At 28.7% G+C, this 9961-nt stretch overlaps 1 long non-coding RNA gene across 1 annotated transcript; it reads left to right on the top strand.

The window, feature by feature from the left end:
- The first annotated feature begins 7856 nt into the window (after positions 1 to 7856).
- LOC114393044 lies at positions 7857 to 9718 on the top strand. The gene is made up of 2 exons (XR_003662459.1): positions 7857 to 8365; positions 9339 to 9718. It is a non-coding gene; the product is annotated as an uncharacterized LOC114393044 (long non-coding RNA).
- Positions 9719 to 9961: the final 243 nt, after the last annotated feature.

Below are 9961 nucleotides of genomic sequence, written 5' to 3'. Positions count from 1 at the left end.
GAATCAATTATATTTGAATTAAATAAGACATCTATAAATAAATAAATAAAGCTCTATATTATTTTTCTCTTCTCTATTTTTATTCATCCTATTTTGTCACCTTTTTATTCTTCCTATCAAGCACAATAAGTAAATTTCCAAGGATGTTTATTTACAAATACTTGTTTGGAGTATATAATCATTTATATTGCCCAAAAAATAAAATTTAATAAATACCCATATCCTATAAAGAAATAAGGGTTAAAGAAAATACAAATATATAAATAGGTGAAGTATGAGTTTGGATTTGTATCTACTATATTCATATTTACCTGTCAAAATTCCTAAAAAATACAACAAACTAATTAGTTGCTTTAATTTTGACGTTGTTGCCAAACACTCAAGCAAATATTAATTTAACAGTTGATAATATTGAGAAAAATTAAATTTTTACATAGAGAATGTTAGTTTTACATGAAGTTCAACAATGGAACTTTATTAGTTTTTTTTTCTAGTTGATCATCTTTGTCTATACTTTAAATTGCACTAGTATCATTGTTTTACATCTTTTACCTAGATATTTGTTTTAAATCTCAAAATAGTATATGCACATATTATCTTATATCATTATCATGCAGTTTGGATTGAGAAGAAATGGATCCTAGCATAGTTGACACTGCAATTACTTCAAGAAAACGTAAAAGAGAAGAGTATAAGAAGATAATCTTATTAGTTGTTGCTTGTATTGTTCATATGGTCATTGGTGTAGTGACATGGTATCATAATAATTATTTTGTTAAGGAATCAACCCGTAATTGGGAACTAGAACATTGCAACTTCTTTAATCATCTTTATAGAGGGACAAAGAAAGATTGCATTGAACAACTGAGGCTTAGTAAAAATGCATTTTTTAACCTTTGTAGAATTTTACAAGAAAAGGGTGGATTAGTAAGAACAAGAAATGTTCCAACAGCTAAAGCAATAGCAATATTTTTACATATCATTGCTCACAACCTAAAGTATAGGATAGTGCGATTTAGTTATTGTAGATTTAAAAAAATCATAAGTAGGCAATTCAATGATGTCTTGAGAGGAGTAATGAAAGTGAGTAAAGACTATTTAAATTTTTAATTTTATACTTTAGAAGGTACGGAAGCAAACAAGTGGAGATGATTTTTTTTATAAGTTTGGAAGGGTAGTCTGCTACCTAAGTAGCTAATGTAATGGATCAATATGAGAATGTTTTAGTATCTTTTTGTTATTAGTATAACGTTTGTGCCACTTTATTCATAGATACATGTGTCATGCACAAATGTATTGTGTTCATGTGATTTTATATTTATTTATTAATAATTTGTAATAATATATTATTTTTAACATGAAAAAATTCAAATAAATTATGCAAAACTTTTTTTTCACACATTATGTTTATACATGTGCGTCATGAAAAGTAAATGAAGATTTTTTATTAAAAAAAATAGATATGAAAATAAGTAGCATAATTTTTCATTGGTTATGAGAGTATTTTGACTATTTTTAAATTAAGGACTCAGTATTATATTATTCACAGGTCAAAATCTAGTTTTACTAATAATTAAAAAGTTAAGTTGACTAAATGCTACTAGTATGCTACTGTTTTTTTTTTTTTAAGAAAGTATGTTACTGTTAATTAATATTAAGAGGGGTAAAATAGCACATGCATTAAAATGCAAGACTAAAAAAATAAAATCAATTAAGTTACTCTAACTTTTTTTATAATAAAAAACACAATAAAAACTAGATTTTTTTTTAAATATTTAAGTTCTACTTCATTGATTGAAAGTAGATTTTATTTTATTTTTTCATAAAACTCGATCCGTTAAACATGTCTTGGAAATCAAATTTTACTATCTTCCAAACTCGATCAGTTTTGTGCAGAGCACACAAGTAGGGTCTTAATTAATCTCTATGCCTCATTGGGTGATAATCACAATTCACAAGAGAATCCCTCCTCCTCGGGAGGCATGCTTTACAAAAGCATATCAAATCTAGCCAACGCCAACTATCATGCATGTGTGGCTAAATGCTAACAGAAAAGATGATTCCATTCGTGAACTTGGAAGACCTCGATCTGTACATGCAAGTTGCTACACTTCCAACATATATATGAATAAAATGAAATGTTAACAATATTTTGCTATTAGCAAAATAACACATGTTGTGTAGATTTCAATAAAACTCACTTATAATTTTATATTTTTTAATAAATTCCAACATATATGTTTTTTTTTATATATTGCAGTATATAGTTATATAGCACTCCTCTATATGAATAATATATAGTGTGAATTAAAATAGGAAAATATTTATTGAAAATTATAGGAAATTACAAAAATAATCATGAATAGATTAATTTTTTCCGTCTTGAATCAAAGATCAAAGTATTTTTTAACCCACTAAGTCAAAGATTAATCTTAGGAGTAATATATGTCTTTTGTTGATCTAAAAAAATTATATACACAAAGAGATTTAAACACAAATTTTTTCATTAAATAAATTATTCTCTCACATATGAATACAATGAATCTTTATATCATTATGTAAACATATGAGTTAACTCTACAATGATATAGAATGTCACATTTGATATTAATTTTTATATTCAAATAATAGAACCCTAAAAAAATGTGTGTGCTGGACGAATCACGCATAGAGAGATATATGCTAGGAGTAGCTTATTTTATGCTCAATTATATCACTAAATTCACCATAATGCGAAAGAACCTATTGTGTGTCTCATTCCAATTATATGAACCAGTATCAATTAGTTTCCTTTAATCTTACAAAGTCACAGCCATTCTGTTACCCTTCAATTAAAAAACCAAAAGGAATAAAGTGAGTTTTCTTTTCATAAAATTAAAATAAGGGAAAGATGATTATATTATGCATATATATAACTAACAAGGATCTTTAGGACATTAATTAAGAAATTAAAAGAAAAAATTATTTATTATATAAATCATGGGAAAAAAACTTAAAAAATATTATAAACAATATAATTTTTTGCTTTCTAATAAAAATATTTTTACTTTAAATTTTTTTAACCAATAATACTCTTTAAGAGACTTAACATTTGCCTTAGGGTACATAAAATATTTGAAAAGAAAGTCCAAAATACACATGATCCAGCTCCCCTAGCATGCACACTGTGCTGTGATAGTGCAGGGTGGGGTGGGGGGCATGCACTCTCCAGAGATAGTGCATTGGTGGGGATCACTGCAACAACACAGCAACACCGCCACACTGAGCCAATATTGGCGTGCACAAATTAAAAGACGTGTGATTCTAGCACATGGCTCCAAATCCAACTCATGCATGAGTTGGCTACACTTTCTACCCCCACCACACACCACTCTTTCTGACGCCAAATTAATAATAACCAATCACAAATAATTAATAATAATATTAATTACTGAAAATATAAGAAGAATTGGTCCATTCGTTTCTCACAAGGGCTAGATAGAATGAATGAGAGAGATCATCAAGGGTTGTTTAATTTGGTGCTGCTTGCTGCTGTCTTTGACTGGCTGGTTTTGTTGGCCAGTTTCCAACACACTTAATTGATAACAAATTCCAAAGGACAAGTGTTAGTGTTAAGTAGGATTTATCATTTCAAGTCCATGGAATCAATTCATGACCCACTTGGCTTTGCCATACCATTGCAAACCAACCCCAACCACGCAATATGTTCTTGTATGCCTCAATTAATTAATTATGTGAATGAATTTGACAACAACTCTTTTATTCATATATAATTTTTTTATATTCAAAAATTATTTTAAACTTTGCCTACTTTTCTTTTTTCTTTTACTAAATTATTAGTTTATTAATAAGAGATAATTTGAATTCACAATATCTCCTTTCATTTAATCATAAATCATAAAGTCAATCTTATAATATCTCTTGATATTTTTTTTGGTATAAAATCACACATGTCTCTTTTACATGAAACAATCTTACTAGAGTTAGATAATATATATGTGTATCTTTTGAGTACTTAACATAATTATATAGTTAAGAATAAATCTCAAAATCATTGATGAAGCTTAAATAATCTTGTAATAGTTGATTCACATGTAAGTCTTAAACTTGGATTAATCCGAGAATTAGGTCAATAGATCTAATTACAAGATTCGAATGTAAAAATTTATTTTTATTAAAAACAAAACTCGTTACTTCTTGAACCACCATTTTAGTTTGACTATTATATTTTTTGAGATTATTTCATTTGTTAGATTAGGTGATTCTGGAGGTATTCATACATACCAAGAAGAAAACACGAGAGAAAGAATTTCAAAATTATACATGTACGTGTCAATTGCCAAGTTGTTAATTTGTGTAAATAAATCTCAAAAACTTCCATGCATTGGAGAAAAAAAATAATCATTTAATTTACTTGTTGGTTTTTAGCAATATGAATGCACCGTTTAGGTTTGCCGAAAGTGGAACTGGCCGGGGCACGCACGTAAGGATCAACGTGCTCTCTCTAGTCCAAAAAGATTGAGCTCTTTATTTTCTTTAGCTTACTACACCACCCCTTACCCAAAAAGTAATATATTGAGAGGACTTTAATTTGCCCGTGGTAGAAGGAAGATGCTTATCGTAATTGGTGCTGTTGATGATATATATGATATGCAAAGTGGCCATTGTTTATTTTATATATACTATATCCACAAAAATATTTGTTTAATTTCTCTCGCCCTGTCTTTTCATGTCTCTTCATATATATCAAGCACTCGGAATCAACAACCCACGTAAGTAACGGTATGATCCTCCCTGTCCAGCAAAAAGGGCAAGTGATCAAGTAAATTAAACCTTATTTTCATATGGCACTTCCCTATTGAGGAAAGTTTTCTTTCATGCCCTTTGTGGTATCCCACCTCGTATCATCATTTAGAAGTGAAGTGGTACGATATATATATCTAGCTATATAGTTTCTATAAGATATGGTTTATTGGGGTTCCATATATATGGCAATGACCTCAAAATTTGTACATCATGCCGGCCAGGCGTGAAACACCCTATCATCTTAGGATACTATTAGAACTCATGATACATATTATATATATTTACCGAAAAATGATTGACTTAACTTCCTCCAATCACGAGGTTACTGTTATGGATTAGGTCTAAGCCCTAATGAAGGTCTAATTCGGATCCAAAGTCCTCTCCTTTGAAGGACATGTTGACCATGGTCATCTAGCTATCCCTTGAATTAAAGTCACCTTATTACTTTAAGAACAACATATAACTTCTTTCCCTAGCTAGACCATTAGCTCAATAGAAATTCAGTCCATTATACGAGTATTACATGTAAGCACATTTATTATTATTAGCCAACGCGTGAGGTTTTTTGTTAACTTGAGTATAAAGTATCTTTAAAAGTATTGATTTCTCACTATTGTCTGTGTAGACCGAATTCAAAGAGTTCGGATTGACCCATCACCAACACTATTCATCCATCATTCCAGGTAGATCGTCAGAGATAGGACCACCACTTTCCATACATTGAACATAATAGATACATTATATATGTTATGGGATATGGCCTAGATTGTATATATGTTGATTCATTCAAGCACATGAACAACTCAAAGTTAATTAAAATCAATATTGTTTAACTATATATATATGTAGCTGGCAAAAGAAAAATTGTATATGATATAATTAATCCTCTTAACGAATTGAGATAATATTACCATTTAAACATATCAAATATTTTGTGAATTTGACTTTTGAAAAGATAAAGTACATTTATTTTAAAATAAAATAATTCTAAGAATAAAATATTTATTAAGATACCATGACATTACTCACGTTTAATATGATATAACTAATTTTAATGCCTTAAGCATGTGTAAAAGTACCATCAATTAAATGTTAATATTAATAATCTAACAATTGGGGGGAATGCATTAAAGGCATAAGCTAGGCTCAAACTCAAATCATGCACTTAGCGAGCAGTGATAGGTTCGAACATTGACGTCAATGATTTATACTTTGCATCAATATTAATGATTTAACTAATATAAAGCATAAAGCAAATATACTTTAAACTGCTTTAGCGCCGCATTAGATCTTTGTGTTTAAGAAATTTGTCGAGCACTAATTGGCTAGTTAAGCTCGTGATGAACAGAAATTCCACTTTTTTTTTCTCCCTTCCTTCTTTTAATTAATTAAAGGAAGGGGAACCTGGCATTATACTTTCATGTGTTGATCTGCAGCATATTGTTCCTAATAACAACCATGAATATTCCTTTAAGATGGACAACAATAATGTTGCACTTAATTGGTTTTTGACATGATCATTCAGAACAAGAATCTTTCTTATTGACTTTCTGTCTTTCTTGATTAAGAATCGTTAGATATAACTCATCGTTTTTCAAAAAGTGGATTTATATTCATTTTTGAATATATGCTTAATCATACAGCGTCGTTGATTGAAACTAGAAATGATACATGTTCTAGCAGCTTTTAGGACTATTTGAATAATTTTTTTCAGAGAAAATAACATTAGAAGAAAATTTAAAATTAGTTAATGCTAAGTTAAATTTTAGCTCTTGAAGAAATTAATATAAAAAAAATACTACGAATAAATTTATGCATAAGTTAATTTTAATTTTTTTGAAGTTATTATTTTCTTTTCCGATATATATAATTGTATATGGAAAAGCTTACAAATATGCCCTTAATCACGTGTATAATGACTAAAAATTCAAAAAGAAATCAATGTCCTAGCTAAAAATCACATCAATGGGAAACACTCACAGGCACTTTTTCAAGGGCTAATCAGATTTTTTGTTGATTAAATACTAATCAGATAGTAATTAGCTAATTATTTGACCATAGCATATTATACTATCCACAAATTACTATCAGAGAAAGTTGGGTACAAGTTTTTGGTGTCCCAAAATATCATTCTTAAAAATCATAAATATTGTTATATAAGTTTCTTGAGAATATAAAAATATAATAATATATATTTACCACAATCTTTAATTATTTACCTCATTAAATAATTTAATTAGAATAATATTATTTTTTATCATAATTAAAATTATTTTTTAAATTCTGAGACTTAGATTCTCACTCTCTCATCAAAATATTTTCCTGACAAACTTGGTCAAAAAATTTTCCAAAAAAATTGTTTTATGAAAATTTTATTTTTTAAAAATCAAACCAAACATGAAAAATTATCATTTCCAACTTAAGATTTTTAAGAAACTATATAAAAAAATTCTTATACCAAATGCCCCCTTAGTTCTCATATTTATGATAAGTTTATAAATTTTTTAAGAATTGAACAAAGAAAACGATATAATTAAAAGGTTTTATAATTAATACAGTATTATCTTAAACTTTCCATAGAAAAACAAATACAAATGAAAGTTTTCTTCCAGAAGTAGATAAATAAAAATGACAAATGGAGTAATTGTTAATTCTTTTGTTACAAAAGTCATATACAATCAATCCTTGAAGAGACTTAGGAAACATCTGTCAAAAAAAAAAAAGAGACTTAAGAAACATGAATTAGGGGTAAATAGATTTAGAATGTCAAGATGCCTTTATGTGTAAGCTAGTTAGGACTTATAAAAGATCGTTGGTATAGCAGCAAAGAATAAATGAACTTGTGGTTGGGGTTGTTGCATATGCATATCTAGAAGATCATAAAGTTAATTTTTACACTTTTCTTCTAATTTCTCTTTTTTCCTTTTTCGTTATAATAATTAGAATATTATAAATCAGTGAGCAATGGAAAATAAGCTCAAATTTATTCCGTGCATACGTGATGCAAGCATTTTTCTCTCTCTGGCTCTATATATACCCTGCTTCCCCCTTCAGCTCTTCATCACACAAGGGCAATTCAAGTTTGTCATTTGTTCCATATATAGAAAGTGAACTTGTAGAGAGAGAAAATGGCCTTGTTTGTTTCTCTCTCCCTAACCCTCATTCCAACCCATTTCACAAGCAAGGGTATTAATTACTATTAGCTTAGTAATTAGAAGCAGTGATATACACATCAGATTTCATTAATTTTATGAAAATTATATTAATATTAAGGGTAAGGGAGGTGACAGAAGAGAGTGAGCACACATAGTACTTTCTTGAATGATATAAAGTTTCATGCTTGAAGTTATGCGTGCTTACTCTCTATCTGTCACCCCATCACCATCTCTTTCTTTTTATTCTTTCATTTTTCACTTTCTGATATTTGATATATATATATATATAGTTTCTTCCTTTCTCACTTTCCCTTTATAAGTAACCCTAGCCAGCAACTTGGACTCTTTCCGTCATATCATTCAATAGTATGTATGTTATATGCGCATCACATCCCTTATCACAGGTATGTATTTTCCATATTACTGTTGTTCTTGCATGCATGTATGTATATTTCTTAATTAGATGTTGTCTTTTCCAAATTAGCATGCTGATTTGAAGTATATCAGTTTCCTCATGAAAACATTTTTTTTATTTCTGCTTGTCCGAGAGGCACATATGTGATAATGTGAGCTTAGATGGAGAACCTATTTTCACAAATACAAGTATATATGACTCTAATTAGTTGGTGAATTTTGATCTTATATTCCTTGAAGTTTAAAGAGGTTAAATTTTGATTAATTAAAGCACCTGGCAAATCCTAGAAAGTGATCTTTTGGTTTATACTGTTAATTAAGAAACAACAGTTTATGTTTGCATCTGATGACGTTTATATGAAAATTAAAATTATATGTAAATCTCATCCTAATTTTCTTTTACTCCTGATTTTGCGATCATACTAAACTGTTAGGGTTTGGAGGGTACTCGGCTACAAAGAAAATTTGATATCAGCAATGAACTTCTTGATTTTGCAGTAGTTGTGATAGATTTGATTAAAATTAGATCATGGTTTGGTTTACTCGTCTATCTTTCTTTCTAATGGTGTATTATTAGAGTGTATTTATTCGGTTTAATTGCTAGAAGGATGTCAGAATCTGATTTTTTATTTTTTTTTGGAATTAATGATAAGGGTTGGAGTAGCTCTTGTATTCTCATGAATCAATTTAGCTTTTAAAAAAAATTAGTCATATTCCGGCCCTAACCTTCATGGAAGTAGTTAAATTTGCTTTAAAAAATGGAAGTAGTTAATGTCCATACCATTGAGTTACTTTCTTATATATGTCATGGAACTTAATTTTACGTTTTTGTATTTTTGTGATGAACAAATTAAAAAAGAATATTGATATTGTGTCCCTATTAGATACTATAGTACTTTAAGGTATGTAAATTTTTAACCCGACATTTGTTTCAATAAATATAAGTTCTCTTATCCCTTTCAGGTTGTAAAAAGTCTTGTTGATAACGTCAATTGAATCCTCCAGCAAAAGTTTCAATGGTGTGAAACTAAGACAATCATATATATGTATTTTCTATATATTTATGGTTGAAAAAAGAAAGAGCTGATGAGGAAAGGGAGCTGTACGTTGTGGTGGATTTATCTTGTTATATGCTTTAATGATGAATGTATATTTAATTTTAGCAGAAACAAGTGATGATATATATATCATCTATACACAATCATGTAATACTTTGATCAATACATATGTACCAGTACATGTTAAAAAGGCATAAATTATGCTAATTAATTGTGAAGGGCTTGCTTCTATTGAGGGTGAAATTGAGCAAAGGTTTTAAAAGAGAGAAAAAAGAAATTTCTATATCTGATGTTGGTCTGGATACATTGCTAATTTTGAATCTCTCCTTTCATTGCTTTCACTTTCATTTCTCTCACAAAAGTAGTATTATTAACATAATTCCAAGTTAAGTCAAACGGTACTCATAATTACTTCTAGCTAGCTTTGTTATATGCACACATTTATCCTACTTATTTTGTAGACCTGTGTTGTTTTTTACTTACAGTTATTTCAAAGGATGACGATCGAGTCTTCAAATATTATCATAA

This window comes from Glycine soja, chromosome 17 (genome assembly GCF_004193775.1).
Source record: "Glycine soja cultivar W05 chromosome 17, ASM419377v2, whole genome shotgun sequence".
NCBI lineage: Eukaryota > Viridiplantae > Streptophyta > Magnoliopsida > Fabales > Fabaceae > Glycine > Glycine soja.
The sequence above is the reverse complement of the archived record's forward strand: the minus strand, read 5'-3'. Positions and strand labels throughout refer to the sequence as shown.